Raw genomic sequence first — 18,456 nt, forward strand, 5'->3', positions numbered from 1 at the left:
ATGACATTGATGATGGCAGAAGCAGAGAGGATATAAAATGTAGACTGGCACTGGCACGAAAAGTGCTTCTGAAGAACAGAAATTTGTTAACACCAAATATAAATTTAAGTGTTAGGAAGTCTATTCTGAAGGTATTTGTGGAGAATGTAGCCAAGTGTGGAAGTGAAACATGAATGATAAACAGTTAGACAAGAAGAGAATAGAAGCTTCTGAAATGTGGTGGTACAGAAGAATGCTGAAGATTGGATGGGTATATCACACAATTAATGAGGAGGTGCTCAACAGACTTGGTGAGAAAAAAAGTGGCACAAATGGACTAAAAGAAGGGATCAGTTGATGGAACACATTCCGAGACTTCATGGGATCACTAATTGAGTATTGGAGGGAAGTGTGTTGGGTAAAAATATAGAGGGAGGCCAAGAGATGAATATAGTAAGCAGATTCAGAAGGATGTAGGCTGCAGTAGTTATTCGGAGATGAAGGGGCTTGCACAGGATAGAATTACATGCAGAGCTGCATCAAACCAGTCTTCGGTTTGAAGACCACAACAAATACGACGACGACGATGAGGACAACAACAAAAACAACAACCACCGTAGGAAAATCAAGTTTCCAGTAGCTGATTACAAATCTTTATTTTAGATTTCTCTCTGATACATAGTCATAACGGGCTCTAGAAGACTTAAATTTCCAAAAGAAATTTTATTTCTCCTCACAAAATCAACTGAATTTTTTTAGGACACATTCACTGAGGTCTGCACACTTATCTGTGACATGTCTACAATTCCTGTTTATCACAGACCTCGGAAACAAACAATAGACCCAAACCAGCAAAAACAATTTCAATTTTTTGCCAAATGTTTAATTCTACTTTTATTGCAGTAACTATTCCTTGTTTTATATTGAGTACTTCCTCTTGTACATCATGGTATACACAATGAAAAATGTTTTTGCATAGATCATCTCATACAGATCATCACCTGTTCAATCATTTCATATGCAAGGCCTGTTTTTGAAGTAAGTACCATTTTGAAATAAAAATAAAACTATTAAACTTTTCCAATCAATTTTATTTTTACATGAAAGCCAGAACTTTAATATATTTTTCTAAATAATTCTCACCAATATTAAGGCAACCACTTTTTGAATACCATCCTTTGTAGAAGTCTGCCAGCTGATTAAGCAACAATTGCTTAAAGCACACTTCTTGACACTAGAGGTAACTCATCACATTGAAATCATAAAGTATCTACTCTCTCTGACTTTTTCATCACCTTTCTGCACCAAATTGCCAATAATGACTAGAGGTTGCCCATTTCGCTCCTCATCATGCACATTTGTACGGCTATTTTTAAAAGGTCTCACCCATTTCTGTAACTTCCCATCACTCATACTCGTTTCTCCATACACTTCATTGATCTGACAATGAATTTAAGCCACTTTCAAACTTTTGGCACTTAGAAAATAAATCACAATGTGCCAGTGACAGTTTGTGGGATTCTCAGAGGTCATTTCCAATACTCACAAACAAATGTAGACACATCCATTATTTGTGGGAATTAAGTAGAAAAGTAGATTAAAGTTAAATGTTTCATATAACAATGAAATTACTAAGAAAAGTATAAGTGTTTTATTTTTATTTTAAAACAATACTTACTTAAAAAACATGCCTTGTACATTGTTGTCTTTGTGCCTAAGCAAATGTCTATAATCATTTTGGTTTGCCTTGGTGCCATCCAGAATCACAGAAACACTCACTTCCTAATTCAATATTTTCCAGATCTTTAAAATTCTTTAAGTAGTATATTAAGCACGGATATAATTTCATTGACTCTTGTTCCCAAAATTTTATTTACTCTGTCCAGGAAAAGCGACAGATATAGTACAGAGAATATTGAATTATGCTTTGAAGCAGAATTCTGCACTACGGCTGCCATCTTTCTACACCCTCTCTTCAGCCATTACTCCCCATACTTTCTCAGTGAATTTTTGTTACTGAAAACTTAAGCTTCACCTTAATTGTTGCCAATTGCACAGAAATATGCTGCTGCCTCCCAAAAATTTTGTTTTTCCTTTTTTCTACAGGAAAAGAACATAGCAAATGGGTACCCAGGGTTAGGGAGGGAGACAGATCTAGAGAGAGGTTTTGGGAAGGGCCCAGAGATTCGAGAAGGGACTGGCAGTCATGCTCAACTTATACAACAGATTCACAGCAGCAGGCCTTGTAGATGGGTGTGCTAAAACTGTAAAAGCTTTCCAACTATTCATTTTAATTGGTCACTTTCAGTTCTATAAGCCACATTCCTAGTGTTGACTTTCACCTTACTAATAGCTCCATAAAAGCTTCTGTTCACACTGAACCTATCAACCACCATCAAAGCCTTGATTTCAACACCTGTCACTTGTTCCATATCAGAAGATGCTCCCATATTACCTGATCACCCAGGATCCAAAAAATGCTGTGACAAGTAGTTCTTTCAGTGTGTTGGTGTTGCTGGAGCCTTTGCAGGCCGAAGCTACCTTCCAAGCTAGTTCAGAAAATGATCTCCTGTGCTCTACCCCTCGATGCAAACAAAAAAGAGAGGTACCCTTCGCACCAACCAGAGCTGAAACAACAAAGGCATGTTCTTTGCCAGGGCTTCAACTATCTCATCATTTTGTGAAATGAGGAATATTCTCTCCACACTCCTTCCACCCTACCTCCCCCCCCCCCCCCCCAACTGGGGTTATATTTCTACACTACCATAGCTCACCCTTTGTAAACTTTTCTCTTCCTGTAATCTTCCTTTTCATCTCAGTACTCGTCCTGCCTAAATACACACATCAAAAAAAGTTTTGCATCACCTCAGTTCCAAGAGTTCTGAAACCTGCACAGAAAATTGGAATAGAGATCAACTTAAACATCATTTCTGCCCTTTTTATTGTTCATGAAAACTACACATTGCATGTAGTACCACCAAACAGTGAGTCCTTTAGAGCTGGTGGTCCAGATAGCTGTACACACCGGTACCTCTAATACCCAGTTACACTTCCTCTCGCAATAATGCATGCCTGTATATGTCGTTCATCAAGGTACTGTTGGTCCAGATTGTCCCGCTCCTCAATGGAGATTTGGCGTAGATCCCTCAGATTGGTTGGTGGATCATATCATCTATAAACAGCCTTTTTCTATTCCAGGCACGTTTGATAGGGTTCATGTCTGGTGAACATGCTGGCCACTGTAGTCTAGAGATGTCGTTATCCTGACGGAAGTCATTTACAAGATGTGTACAATGAGGGCGCAAATTGTCGTCCATGAAGACAAATGCCTCGACAATATGCTGCTGATATGGTTGCACTATTGGTTGGAGGATGGCAATCACGTATCATACAGCTGTTACGGCACCTTCCATGACCACCAGCGGTGTACATCGGCCCAACATAATGCCACTCCAAAACATCAGGTAACCTCCACCTTGCTGCACTCATTGAACAGTGTACTTAAGGTGTTCAGCATGACCAGGTTGCCTCTAGACACATCTCCGACGATTGGTTGAAGACGTATGTGACACTCATCGGTGAAGAGAACATGGTGCCAAATCTAAGCAGTCAATTCGGCATGTTGTTGGGCCCACCTGTACTGCACTGCATGGTGTCTTGTTTGCAAAGATGGGCCTCGCCATGGAAGTCGGGAGTGAAGTTGTGCGTGATGCAGCCTATTGTGCACAGTTTGAATCGTAACACGATGTCCTGTGGCTGCATGAAAAGTATTATTCAACATGGTGGCATTGCTGTCAAGGTTTCTCCGAGCCATAATCCATAGGTTGCGGTCATCCACTGCACTAGTAACCCTTGGGTGGCCTGAGTGAGGCATGTCATTGACAGATCATGTCTTTCTGTATCTCCTCCATGTCTGAACAGCATCGCTTTGCTTCACTTCGAGACGCCTGGACACTTCTCTTGTTGAGAGCCCATCCTGGCACAAAGTAACAATGAGGATGGTATCGAACTGCAGTATTGACCATCTAAGCATGGTTGAACTACAGACAACACAAGCCGTGTATCTCCTTCCTCGTGGAATGAATGGAACTGATCGGCTGTCAGACCCCCTCCGTCTAATAGGCACTGCTCATGCATGATTGTTTACATCTTTGAGCAGGGTTAGTGACATCTCTGAACAGTCAAAGGGACTGTGTCTGTGATACAATATCCACAGTCAACGTCTATCTGAAGGAGTTCTGGGAACCGGGATCATGCGAAACTTGTGTGTATGTTCCTAACCACGTGTGACTCAGTCCTCACCCAAACCCCTTCCCACATCCCTATCACTGACTAATGCTAAAAACATCCTGGAGAGGTGGCAGTAATGGGAGTCAATAGCGGCTGTGTGTTTTAGGACTGAAGAAGAAATTTAATTTGAAACTTAAGCAATTTTCCATCTTTTTTAAGCAATTCTCCACTTTACTTTTATTTGGTGAGTAGTGCTCTTTCTTAATATATATATATCACTCCATCCTTCATTTTCTGTCAAAGAACATCAACTTCAATATTAAATTTATAGCTGATGTTAAAATTATGATGCCAGAACAGGTTGATAGGTGTAATTAGTGTAATCTGTTAAAGGCAGAAGAAGTAGTCTACATATGAGGGCATGTCAATTATTATCCGCAATTTAGTTTTATTTTTGTTTACTTTGGTAGTACTGTCGTTTGATGTTCATGACGTGTGTGTTGTTTATTTGTTGTTATATCTTTGCAATTTTCAAGCTGCTAGGTTAGTTTCATTATCGCTGGCGTGCTGTTAATCTTGGCTGCTCCACTGTATATTTGCACCGAAGAAGAGCAGCGTTCAGTGATCCATTTTTTGTGGTTGGAAGGCGTATCAGAGGCCAAAATTCATCGAAGACTTTTGGTACAGTACGGGAACAGTGCTTTGGCACAACAGAGTGCCTACGAATGGATTGAAAAATCCTGAAATGGTCGCACAAGTGTTATACACGATGAAGGAGTCAGACAACCATTTACCGCCACAAATGAAGAAACCATTGAGTGTTCACATGAAATGATTCTCTTAGATATACAATTAAATATTGACGAAGTGGCGCATCATCTGCAAATTAGTCATGGTTCTGCCTACGAAATCATTCACAACAGACTTGGGTTTCATTAAGTTTGTGCAACATGGGCCCCAAAACAACTTACACAGTTGCATAAACAAACATGCTTGGACTTCTGTAAAAAAAAAAATTGGATCACTATGGTAATGAAGGGGACAACTTCTTAGACAGGATCATTACTGGTGATGAAACATGGATCCATCATTACGAGCTGGAGAGTAAATGTCAGAGTATGGAATGGAAACATACAAATTCACCATGCAAGAAAAAGTTCAAGACCCAACTGTCTGCAGGAAAACTGATGCTTACGGTTTCTTGGGACGAACAAGGTCCAGTACTGGAATATTATGGGAAAATGGGCACAACAATAAACAGTGTACGTTACAGTGAGATGTTTACTGCCACGCTAAAGGCTGCAATTTGAAACAAACGCTGAGGATTAATGTCAAAAGGCATGTTGTTGCACAACAATACCCGTCCGCATAACTGCTGCCAACACTGCTGAAACACTCCAGAAACTCAAATTTGAAGTACTGGATCATCCTCCATATAATCCCGATCTTGCCCCTTCTGACTATCATTTGTTTGGTCCACTCGAACAGGCATTAAGGGGCCATTGATTTGCCTCGGACGAAGCAGTGTGAGAAGCGGTTCATTCCTGGCTCGCAGCTCAACTGAGAACCATCTTTTATGAGGACATCAGGAAGCTTGTACAACAATGGACCACGTGCGTTGAAATGCAGGGAGACTATGTCAAAAAATGATGTTCTTGTAAGTTTCCTATTTGATTAAAATAAAATTTTATAACTACTTTGCAGATAATAATTGACTTACCCTTGTATATCATTTTTATTTTATGGTGTGGATTATTTCAATTTCTGATATATCTATAGTAGGATTCTCCCTGTACACATCACCTAGTATTTCCTGAGCAGGAAGAAAATGTGCTGGTGCACACATAAACGTAGGACACACTGAAATACTCCTGTAATGGCTTTAACTCACCTCATATGTTATATTTAGATAATTTTGTACCACACTGCCAGTTTAATATTGAAATTACTTGATTTCACAAACAATTTGGTAACAGTCAAAACACTAGTATTCCTAGAATCAACACATCACAAATTTGCTGCATAAAAGTTATTAGTTCTATGATAAGCATTTAATACAAGAATACTTGAAATATGTTAGCATTTTTCTACTCGGTATAATTTTGTAATAATTTGTATACTAATAAAAAATCATTATCAATTAACTTAACGTTACGTAGTTTTGTATGTTTCATTCGCATTATGAACTTGATAAGCAACTAAAGAAATTGTTTATTGCATTCTGCAATTTTCAACATAATGTCATAAAGTTTTAATTGTATTTTCATGAAAATACTTTTATAACAATACTAAATTACGAATGTGATAGTTAAATTCGCAGAAGCCACAGAGTCTCAGTCTTGTTTCAGTTGTTGTAGATCATTCTTGTTGTTCTTGTTGCAATTTATGTGTAATTCACGAATATACTGGATAACACCAATGTTTTGTGTCCAACATCTAAGCAATCCTCCTCCTCTTCCATTTCCTTGTTAGTATGTCTGGAGCAGGGCTGGCACGGTTAAGAATGGATTTGGCAATGTTGATTTTATTAATGAATGTGAGATGCACATTTACAACTACAAAGAGAAATTAATCATTGTCGTTGTTATTATAACAACATTTATTATAATCTCACATACAATGGTACAGTTTACAATGGACAGCAACATACAAGTTACTAAATATGAAGACACAGTATTTTTGCTTTTAGTCTCCAAGACCCATGAATTTCTCAGTGTTGTTATTGTTGTAAGCATCAACTTCCACCTTTCTCCTAACATGTTAAGTCCCCTTATATCTTCATACAATGTAAGAAGTATGTTTTTTATGCTTGAAATGACGACTGGCATTATGAACAGGTGCAACATGCCACTGTTTTGATAATGCTTTTGTGGATAAGGCAAACCACACTAAGCACTGTACACTTTATTAAATTACCCGCAACATACATGTGACAACTGCACAGACATTAAGAAAGTGAGATGCATGGTAAGGATACACACTATGTGGAAAAATAAGTCACAATGGCACAAAAACAAACACACAAAGATAATGTCAGCAGAGAAACAAAGATATTCCACATTTGCATTTTCAATCTTAGTCTCTGACTAAACATGTCCCCCAGGCTGTGGCTAAGCCATGTCTCCGCAATTTTCCTTTCTTTCAGGAGTGCTAGTTCTGCAAGGTTCACAGGAGAGCTTCTGTAAAGTTTGGAAGGTAGGAGACGAGGTACTGGCAGAAGTAAAGCTGTGAGGACGAGGTGTGAGTCGTGCTTGGGTAGCTCAGTTGGTAGAGCACTTGCCCGCGAAAGGCAAGGTCCCGAGTTCGAGTCTCGGTCCGGCACACAGTTTTAATCTGTCAGGAAGTTTCATGTCACACAAAGCCCCCCACCTGCTCCCTCCCATAGAGCTGAGCCCCTGGATTGAATGAATATTAAAATTATATACCTGTGCAGTCTTCATGTGAATAGCCATAAAACAGGTGAAACTAGAGAAAAAGAGTCCTGTGGAGACTCATCCTATGATCATGTGGCATCATTGATAGGTGGGTCAGTCAGCACAGAATCAGTTGTGCAGTTGTGTAGGTTATCTGGTGACAGGGTGGTGCAGGTGGCCAGTGCGTGATGCAATGCAGGCAATAGTCTGGAGATGTCTGCTGTGCTGAAAGGAGGGGAAACGCCCATGGTACCCTGAAACATCAAATGCTCCTTTTCTAGTTGTTCATGTCTATATATTGTCCAGTGTTGACTTGGCTTGCAGAAAAATGATGGGCAGTCCCATTGAGTTAGGAATGCTATGGCACGTGTTTTGAAACGTGCTGGTGAAAGGCACATGCAGCTGCTTTTTCGTTGGACCAAGTAGACACCAGAGTGACATCATATTTTAACTTCATGAGTTTAGTCTGAGCTGTCTTGATGGCATCTGCTAAAGATGCTTCATTGCTGTTAACAACAGATGGTGTAACTTCCTGGACAGCCATCACTTTTAGTTTGTGAGCATTGTTTGAACATCTTGTATGTCTATAAACACTCTCATTTTCATTCAGAGCTGAGTCTCTCGTATGGACATATCACTGTTGAAATGCTGTAGTAGGCCTACTTCAGAAACAAGTTCGGCAACATCCACAACAAGAAAAAGAATTCTTCAAACCCAAACACAAAGGTCCCATTATCATCTGAAGGAAGGAATTCAGGAGTTTGTTTTTGGCGAGTGGCCAGGACATAACATATAAGCAATATGGTGTACCAATTTTGCAAGTTCTGGATTGTTGGACTGAAATGGCAAGGTGAGTAAAACATCCAATAGTAGTAATGGAGCTGCCTTCTTGGGAATGATTGTTATTAGTCAATATATCATGAGGATGGAAGACCCTTTATTTGCTATAGTAGTGAGATGCAAGCATTGAACATTACAGAGTGTGTTGACATTTAGCACATTGTGCAAAAGGCTGAGGAATGCTGGGATGTGTTGGAAATTGCCTGGGTTGTCATTGGAGAGTGCTGGCATCATGCTGTAATTAATCAACTTGTTCTGCAAGTGGAAGCTGCTCCTCTGTGGCGGCAGCCTCTGGAACTACAGTCACAACACCATGTCTATTTTATGGGTGCTCGATTGAATTATCATGTAACAACAGATTAATGAGTAATACAAGTCTAAAATTGAGATGTTATTTCAACCGCAGCACACTTGAAAGCAAAAGGCAACTGGTTATTCATGACCATTTAAGTGTCAGGGTCACCAATTGTGAGTACAGCAATCCACAATTAAATAAGAGCAGTGTAAGCAAAATAAACTTTAATAAATTAACCACAATACAAACATAACAACGGTACATACATTAAGTAAGTGAGACACACAATGCAGATACACATTATGTGGAAACATAAGCTGCACTGGTGGGAAAACCAAGACAAAAAGATCACGTCAGTTCAGAAATGAAGATATTCCACATCTGTGTTTTTAGTCTTAGTCTTTGATTAATCACATCACCACATTTTCATCAGTTCAATTATTTATTTATTTTCTCCTTGGTTGACAGTCCAGTGATGTCAATATTGTTTGGTCCCAAATACATTTGGCACTGCCAGGTCTTTTAATATTGTTTGGTCCCAAATACATTTGGCATTGTCATATTATAACACACTTTGAGGCAGAACGACCTTCCCCCATGCCAGCCAATGTAGATCCTGAAAACTTTGGTCACGCAAAATCCAACTTGTACTTTTTAAACCAAGGATCAAGCCAGTCAGTCCGATGCAGTATTTCTTGACTTTCAAAAACAATCATATGGTGTATCAAATGAAATTTGTGAATGGACTGAGGATTTCTTGGTAAGAACACAGCTTGTTATTCTGGACAGAAAGTCATTGACAGATGTAGAAGTAACTCTTGCTGTTCACATTGTGTATTAGTGATCTGGCAGACAACATCAAGAGTAATCGCAAACTTTCTGTAGATGATGCAGTTACCTAAAACGAAGTACTGTCTACAGAAAGCCACACCAATATTCAGTCAGCTCTTGGTAAGATTTCAAAGTGGTGCAAAGATTAGCAACTTACTTTAAATCAGCAGAAATATAAAATTATGCACTTCACAAAATGTCAAGTAATAATACTACAAGATCAACGAATCACCACTAAAATCAATCACCTCATACAAATACTTGGAAGTAAACACTCAGGCTCAGTTGTAGGTAAAGCTGGTGGCAGAATTTGGTTTGCTGGTAGTATATAGGGAAAATGCAATCAGCCTATAAAATAGATTGATAACAAAACACTTGTTTGACCCATCCCAGAATATTGCTCAAGTGTGTGGGACCTGACTAGCAGGGAATAATGAATGCATACAAAAGCATGCAATGTAAATGGTCACAGGCTCGTTTGACTCATGCGAGAGTTTCATGCAGATGCTGATAAAAACGTTTTGAAATAAAAATCAACTACCGTATTTACTCGAATCTAAGCCGCACTCGAATCTAAGCCGCACCTGAAAAATGAGACTGGAAATAAAGGGAAAAAAAATTTCCCGAATCTAAGCCGCACCTGAAATTTGAGACTCGAAATTCAAGGGGAGAGAAAAGTTTTAGGCCGCACCTCCAAATCGAAACAAAGTTGGTCCATTGTCATATGAGACACAATTTAGGTCGAATGAATGACGATACAGCTACAGTAGTTTGGTTGGAGTCGTAAGCTTAGCAGTTAAGCTTTATCAGGTAGCCATTGCTATGCGTCACGCGCTCCGTCCGTATTTATACGAGTACCCTTCCTTTTTCACGTGCTTCGTCTGGTTTGAATCGATTGCTTATTTTGCTTCGATCTGATAAGTGCCGTTTTCTTTGTTATAGGTGTATACGTCACTCTAAGCTGAAAATGCGTTACTGTACTGTGTCATGCATTGTTCGTCGCATTCTGATAGTGCGTGTTTACGGCCTGTCGCCGCTAGCGGCATGGCTTGCTTTTGTACGCGCTACCACCGCTTACAATAAAAAGAAAGAGAGGAATTGTCTCATTAGCGAAACAATGGCAAAAGACTGCTATTTGTTGTTACTTACACTGCTGCTTTCTTTGATAATGATCAGCAAGAACCAAATAATAGACTTCGTGTGATAGAACATGTTCTGAACGAGAGTTAGGCGAAAATTTTTCTCCGTTTGAAAATCTTTGCGGCCGCTTCTTTAGCACATCAAATTCTGCACAGAAATTAGTCATCTTAGATTTATAAATCTAGTCAGTTGCCGTGCTTCATTTCTGACTGTATCACTACTAGGCATAAGAATAATACGAATATAAAAATGACACGATACGTATATTCTTCCGCGTTTGCTGTTGTCTCACTCTAGTTTCGTAGTTTATTGGGCAGACAGGATTTAAATGAGATAGCAGCAAACACGAAAGAATACATGGCAAAATGTTTATATTCGTATTATTCTTATGGTGAAGAGAATACTGCATGTGATTCACATTTCATCAGGTTCCTACCATCAACCATCTCTTCTCACAGGTAGGAAAAAATTCAGAACGTGAGTTAGCCATATTGACAAACATCCAAAACAGTCTTGCCAGTCGGATTTTCGCAGTACATTGAAATTCTGCTACATTCGAAGATGAACAATACGGAATTTGTATTTACTTCGTTGGATAATGTATGAAAATGCAGTGGTCGAAACTCGGGGCGGAGGAAAAAAAATCTCGTCTTCCACTTTTTTTTTTTAATTTATTTTCTGATGCAGAGGTTTTGGCGCCAGTATTTATCTTTGTGCCTACAAAGCATGCCTCTGTCACGCTACATATATTCGACGGCAGAAGTTAGTTGTGGCAGCACTTGCCAACATTTTTCAGAACTTCCGCTTCCTTTGCACTCGATTCTAAGCCGCAGGCGGTTTTTCGGATTACAAAAAATGGAAAAAAAGTGCGGCTTAGATTCGAGTAAATACGGTATCCTTCTAAAAACTACTTACAAAGTTTAGAGAACCATTATTAAGTGATAAATCTAGGAATCACCCCATGTGTGTCATTTTCATATGGACTGCGTGGATAAGATTAGATTAACTACAGTGTACACAATGGCATTTAAGCAGTCATTCTTCCCACTCCCCAAACACAGTTGGAACAGGAATACATCATAATATGAAGTACAATGGAAAGTACCCATTGCCATTCACTTCATGGTGGTTTCCACACTGAAGACATATATATAAAGATATCTAAAAAAAATGAAAGTTTGCCACGAGAAAACAAGTGATGTTTCAGTGCAAGTTGCTGGTACGCTATTTTTGCAACTGAGTCAGGGCTGATATGTTCGTCATACTTTTGTAGCTGGCTGCAAAATGTTGTATCACTACTTACCACGGCATTCATATTAGGTATTGCAAAATATATCAGATAGTTTCTTGTCACAGTCACTTAGTCTTGTATGGCCAGCATGAAACTCTCAGTTTCTACCCAGAGTAAGCCAGAAGTCCAATGCCTCTGTGTTGACTTGTTCTGGAGTTGACTTCATTAATGTAATCCATACGAGGTACCTGGCAGACCGCTTTGAGCAATGGAGGTGATCTTGATTTCTGGAAGGATAATTCTCTCAGACTGAGTATTTGAATTTTACATTGATTGTTGATATCTGTTGGACCACTGTCTCCCATTTACTTTTAAAGCTTGGTCTGTTCCATTACACAGGTAGCTCATACCTTAGTGCAACACTTCTTAGGTGGCACCATTAGGGACACTTGCATGTCAGTCTCTAAGCTGCAAATGTTTCGTGTTGGTGACTTTGATGAGTGTGTGTAATGTCGTGATCAGTAGTTGTTGAAATATTCTCGTTAGTAATCAGCATTTTTGTTGTAGTTCTCCAGCCTCAGAAGTGCTCTAATTCACTATACAGAATGTATAACCTAATGCTGGGGCAAATTCCCCTCTTTATCGGCTTCATCCAAAACTTTGTATGCAACAAGTTCATTGAATGGTAACAGTGCCTGCATTTTGATAGACCCCCTCCCAAAACCTAGTTTTCACACACTCCCAAGTGCCAGCTGCAAAGGAGCACCGCTCATCACTCAATATCATCCTCAACTGGAATGACTGCACCATATCCAAGCCAAGCTTTGACTACTTATGATTGTACCCGAAAATAATAAACATCCAATGCATATTCCTTCCCAACAACACCAAGGTGCTGTTCCACTGCCCATATAATCTACACAATATCTTACTCCATCATTAGATCATACTTACTATTAGCCCCTTGCTACATGGGTCACATCCCTGTGAAAGACCCAGCTACAAGACTTGTCCAATACATCTACCTAACACATCCTACTCTAGGCCCCTCACAAGCTTATGCTGTTCTATCAAAGGCAGAGCCACTTGTAAAACCAGTCACATCATATACTAACTCTATTATAACTTTTGCACAGCATGTGATGTGGGAATGTCAGTAACAAGCTGTCTACACAAACATATAGCCACTGCCAAACTGTGACCATGAGCAGAGTTTATCATCTAGTGGCAGAACACACTGCTGAGCTGGACATGCTTGATGGTTCAAATGGCTCTGAGCACTATGGGACTTAACATCTGTGGTCATCAGTCCCCTAGAACTTAGAACTACTTAAACCTAACTAACCTAAGGACATCTCACACATCCATGCCCGAGGCAGGATTCGAACCTGCGACTGTAGCGGTCCCAGACTGTAGCGCCTACAACCGCACGGCCACACCGGCCGGCCGGACATGCTTGATTCCAATGACTACTTCACAATCCATGCCATATGGACCCTTTCCCACAACATTAGCTTCTCTGAATACGTAGCTGGGAGTTGTCGTGGAGTCCTATCCCAGGGTGTATACGCGGACAAGGAGAAAAAAATTCCCGGATTTTTCCCGGATCTCCTGGTTAAAAATACGTTTTCTCCCGGGTGAAAATACGCTTTTGCCATGTTAAGTGACTGTATACTTTCCCTCAGAACCGTAAAACTTATCCTTTGATGGGATATGGTTTTATACAGCAGCGTAAAATTTCCCGGAACTTTAGAAAAAGATGCTCAGGGGAAAAAACACGTTTTGGAAAGATCTTTGATGTGCAGCAACATGTAAGCTACATATTTTTGTATTACGAAAGTATATATTCGAATTCCACCAACAGGATAAGTTAATGGTTTAAATTAACATACATAGTGTTGCTACAAGAAAAGAAAAGCTTTCGCATATATTTGTCTCAAAGATTAATAAGACACAAGAGAAGCTAAGCTTTCACTTATAATGTTGATCTGCTTAGCGCATGTTACACTTTAACATACATCACACAAATACGCTAGCAAAATTTTTAATACCAACAGAAATCTCTGATCTTCTGGGCTCGAAATTCTTCTAAATGGCTCGTCATCAAAGAGTTGATTTTTAAAAGAGACCAAACATTCTGTGATTTAAGTTCACCTTGCATAAAAGGAAATTTAATTTGAAAATAATGCTTTCCGAACAATAATTCACAATATTTTCCCGTTACCTGTTAGAAATAGATTCATTTCAGCAGTTGTCAGAGAGCGCCAGATAAGAGGCGTCACTGCACTTGCACAGCTATGGTGATGTAGGAAGCCCGTATGTTCAAACGTGTAAAACATTAAAAGATCTTACACTATGTCATAAAAGAAACAAGACATTAGAGGATACTCCAAGAGCGTCAGAATTTTGTGAACCAGACTAAAATGCATAGTTCGCCTTACAGTGCACATTCGTATGTCCAAACTCTCAATGACGTAGGCCTCGACCAGATATGAAGCTTTTCAGTGCGGTTTTCGGGACGTAAATTTTCTTGGAGTACCAGTACTGTATTATCTCATTTTTGGTTCTTTATTATGGCATAATGCCATACATGCTAGAAGATGAAAACGTGTACTTGAAATGCAGCGAACAGTTGAAACAACCCAATATGGTGGAATAAACTGACTGCCTCAACAGGAAAGCTTAATAAAAGCCAAATTTATTTATCAAACCGACAAAAATAACTTCATTGTTCTGCAAGGCGATTAATGCTTGACTGTCAGAAAGGTATAAATAAAATAAAATCTGAAACTAGTAACATAGTTTACCCTTCCGTAATTATGTGTATGTATTTTAATTCACTTGATAGCTTTTCATTTGATGTGAGAGCAGTAAACGAAGAAGAAACAGAAAAGTCACTAAATGTAAAAATGGGTCACGTGGAGATTACCCCCCCCCCTCCTCCCCCCAACCATAACTCAGACTGCTCTGCGCATCAGAACGTAAAAAAAATAAGTTCATTTTGTAGCGCACATCTTTCTGAAGAGTCTGATACATAAAAGATATTTCTTCGAGGAAATGTAAGACACATTATTTGGTCTTAAGTGTGCAGTGAGGTGCCATGCATCTTCAAACAACATTGTTATACCGCACGTCACTGTATTTTGCTCTGTGGAACTCAAACGTGTATATTTTGTAATGGATGCCATCAAACTATTTCAGGACAGTGGAAATTAAAATGTCCTGTAGCACCTCTCCTGCTCCCAGTCGGCCGGTTTGACATCCTGCCCTCTTTATTTTTGTGAAAAAACCCTCGCAATTAATACTAGATAGGATTATTTGTAACCAGGAGAACAAGAACTCTTCAGAAAAACTGGAGTCTTTATTCCATATTAGCTAATAACTTGCTCTTCTGTGTGGCATAAAATGAAATATAGGACACCTAAAACCAGTAAAGACAAGAGACAGGCAAGACAGTATACTTTTCTTCAATCTTTAGGTCCTAGCGATTTTTCTCTCTAATCTCGCTAGAGCTTTACATGGCGTGCCTTCCTTTCTCTGAAAGGATTATTACATTATCAAAGTTCATCAAACGTAATGCTACATGAAAAATAGAAATGTCGTTGTCTAATACTGAAAAAGCTGTTAATACAAATAGTACCCAAGACTGGTGTGGTTTCTCGATCTGATTACGTCTATTTTGTCTCTGTGTGCTAGAGAAAACAAAATAGGCCTATCTAATATTTCAGCAATTGTAACACACACCAAATAAGCGAGACTGTTTTGGCAATAATGCTCATTTTTATAATATGTCAGAATATAATTCACGAAGTACAAATACGAAATACCTATTTGGCCTAATACAAGCAAAAAGCTTTACATTAGGAAATAGTTTCACATTTCATTCTTACGCTCCAGTTTCTCATGCACGAGAACGAAAAGTAGTGAAATGAAATTTTTGTTTAAATTTGGAATCGTCATATTCTTCCATAATTTGTGTGATGTCCCCATTTCTTCTCCTTCCTCGTTCTAACAAACAGTCTTGGCATCACTAATTCTGTAACTATTCCTACCACTGTCAAAACTCATTGTCCGGTTAACTTCACTAACCCTGCCACAATCACTGGTTTAGTTATCCAGCGATTATTCTCCGGTTAGGTGTTATTATGTGTTCGTACAATGCGTTTTCTGCGCTACTCCCAGAATGGAACTTAGGCGGCTGCTAGCCGGGGACTACAATTGGCCCTGCCTCATGTAGCGATCTGGCCAAAAAATTTCTGTCAGAATTTCACTTTCTCGGATACACCGAGAAGATAATGCATAATCTTTCTTACTTGTTATTCCTGTTAGTCATTTATTTCCACTCTGGCAGTCTGAATATATGGATTTCGCTAGTAATTATAACATAGCTGAACGTTCGCAAACCAAATCAACCACATAAACAAGCAGCACTTGGCATTCACGTTCGGCTTTATTCCGCTCTATAGCCCCGTCCCGTTTTGTCTGCAGGAAAGTTTATTTCTAGATGTGATGAGGATTGCCCTGGCAGAGACATCACGTACACTATGCACACATTCAAAAATCAACTTATAATTCATTCAGAAAGCAACTTATAATGTGTTCAAAAACCAGCAGGTGTGTGTTTCAAAATCATATGAATAATCGATAGACCTACATGTGCTGGATGCTAGGTGCTTCGTGAAACAAGGTTTTTTTTCCCCCTCAAGAATATGAATTTGCCTCCTCCCCCCGAAATTGCCGCCCGGTTCAGATACCCCGGTTTGCCCTCACTCCCCACTAGATCCGGGCCTGCTGCACACGGGTGAATCTGGCAGCTTGGGCGCGCCTGTAAAATTTTTCCGGGTACCATGTGGCTGGTTGCTGCTACTGCTGCTTACAAAGTCAACAGCCACATTTCTGTAGCAAGAAGCGGGTGAAGGAACTACACATACGCGACTCAATTGCGCGTGTGCATGAGCCCGCTCATAACTGATTAAATGAGTCTAATGTAAACAGTTGCGACGTCATGCTCATCGAAGGCAATTAGTTGTTATGAAGCATTGCATAGTCTTCCGAAAGCCTTTGACACATTTTGCTGTTGGCAGACACTTGTATGAGCACTGTGTTATTTTATATGGCACATTTCCTTTGCAATTTAAGTTTTATTTTCATTTTTTTCTCTCATTCATGTTTTAATGCTGCAGTATTATTCTGCGACAGCAGGATACAGTAATATCCTTTGTTAGAGTAACGGTTCTTATCAGACAAAATTATAAAAATTTAACTGAAAACTAAAACAACGAAAAATTCCCGGAATTCTAAAAAATTCATGGATTTATTCCGGTTTTCTCCAGGATGAAAAAATTCCCGAGTTTTTCCCGGATCTCCCGAGTCGTATACACCCTGTATCCGTCAGTCATCCTTCCTTATCCCTCCTTCACACTCTTGCCTCCTATCTCCTTGACCCCAGTCAAGTGTAGTGCCAGCTGGGCCCACGTAGTTGTATAGGTGTGCGTGTGTGTGTGCACGCGCGTGCGCATGTCTATCAAGGACTCAGTACTTCAGCTATTAAGTAGGCTGTTACTTAAATTGTTTATATTCCACCAAGGACTTGCCATTACAATATTCAAGTCAATATCACCTGGCTGTGGCTTTAGTAATGTCAAATTCTCCACTATTTCTGTCTTTCAATGATGTTTGTCACACAGGGGGTGTGTAAGGTATTGTCAGGAACTAATCACAATTCAAGTATACCTGTGAAATATACTAAAATGGAGCAACTGGTAGAACACTGTATACAAAAGGCAGATATCTGGATATTAATTCCAACCGTGCAGCATTTCGATTTGTCACAAATGTCCATACAGAGGTGGATGGGTAAAAATATTTCTGCTATTATTCTACAGCAACAGAAATATGAACACAAAGATAAACACAATTTGCAGGCTTTTGGAACCAAAGGTTCCACCTGTAAGCTTTCACCCCATAATTTTAAGAGAAATGATCATGATCCTAATGGTTGGCTATTGAGGTTTATACAAAAGTCTCCACTAAAACAAGTATATTTACCCCTACAATGTCTTTAGACCCCAAATCTTATTTCAGGGTGCTACTCAACCTTGAAAATTTCCTGAAAATTCCAGGCATGGGGAGCAATATGGCATCATAAATCATAAGAAGCCCCTGATAACGTTGTGCGGTGGGGGCTGGCGGAGTGGGGGGGGGGGGGGGGGGGTTCCGAACACCTCACAATAACGACTTTTGTTTCTTGATGAGATATACTGGCCGTAAGCAGTAGCTTGACCATTTCCGTTTTAGATGGAATAATATTTATATAGTTAACACACTTTAAAATATTAAGTATTTTAAATTTGTGATTTATAAAACTGAATGAAATTAAATTCCAATGCTAGGTTAGAAACACAATTCACTGACATTTTAGGAAATTCTTGAAATTCCCTGAGATTTCATTGAGTTTTTCAGGTATAATGTAATCCCCTGAGAATTCCACGTATTCC

General features: G+C 39.4%; 1 protein-coding gene across 1 annotated transcript in view; it reads right to left on the reverse strand.

The window, feature by feature from the left end:
* LOC126235965 (Fanconi anemia group A protein-like) overlaps positions 1–18,456 on the reverse strand; it is a 236,043-nt gene that overhangs the window by 93,709 nt on the left and 123,878 nt on the right. The gene's annotated exons all lie outside the window — the stretch shown is intronic.

This window comes from Schistocerca nitens, chromosome 2, assembly GCF_023898315.1.
Source record: "Schistocerca nitens isolate TAMUIC-IGC-003100 chromosome 2, iqSchNite1.1, whole genome shotgun sequence".
NCBI lineage: Eukaryota > Metazoa > Arthropoda > Insecta > Orthoptera > Acrididae > Schistocerca > Schistocerca nitens.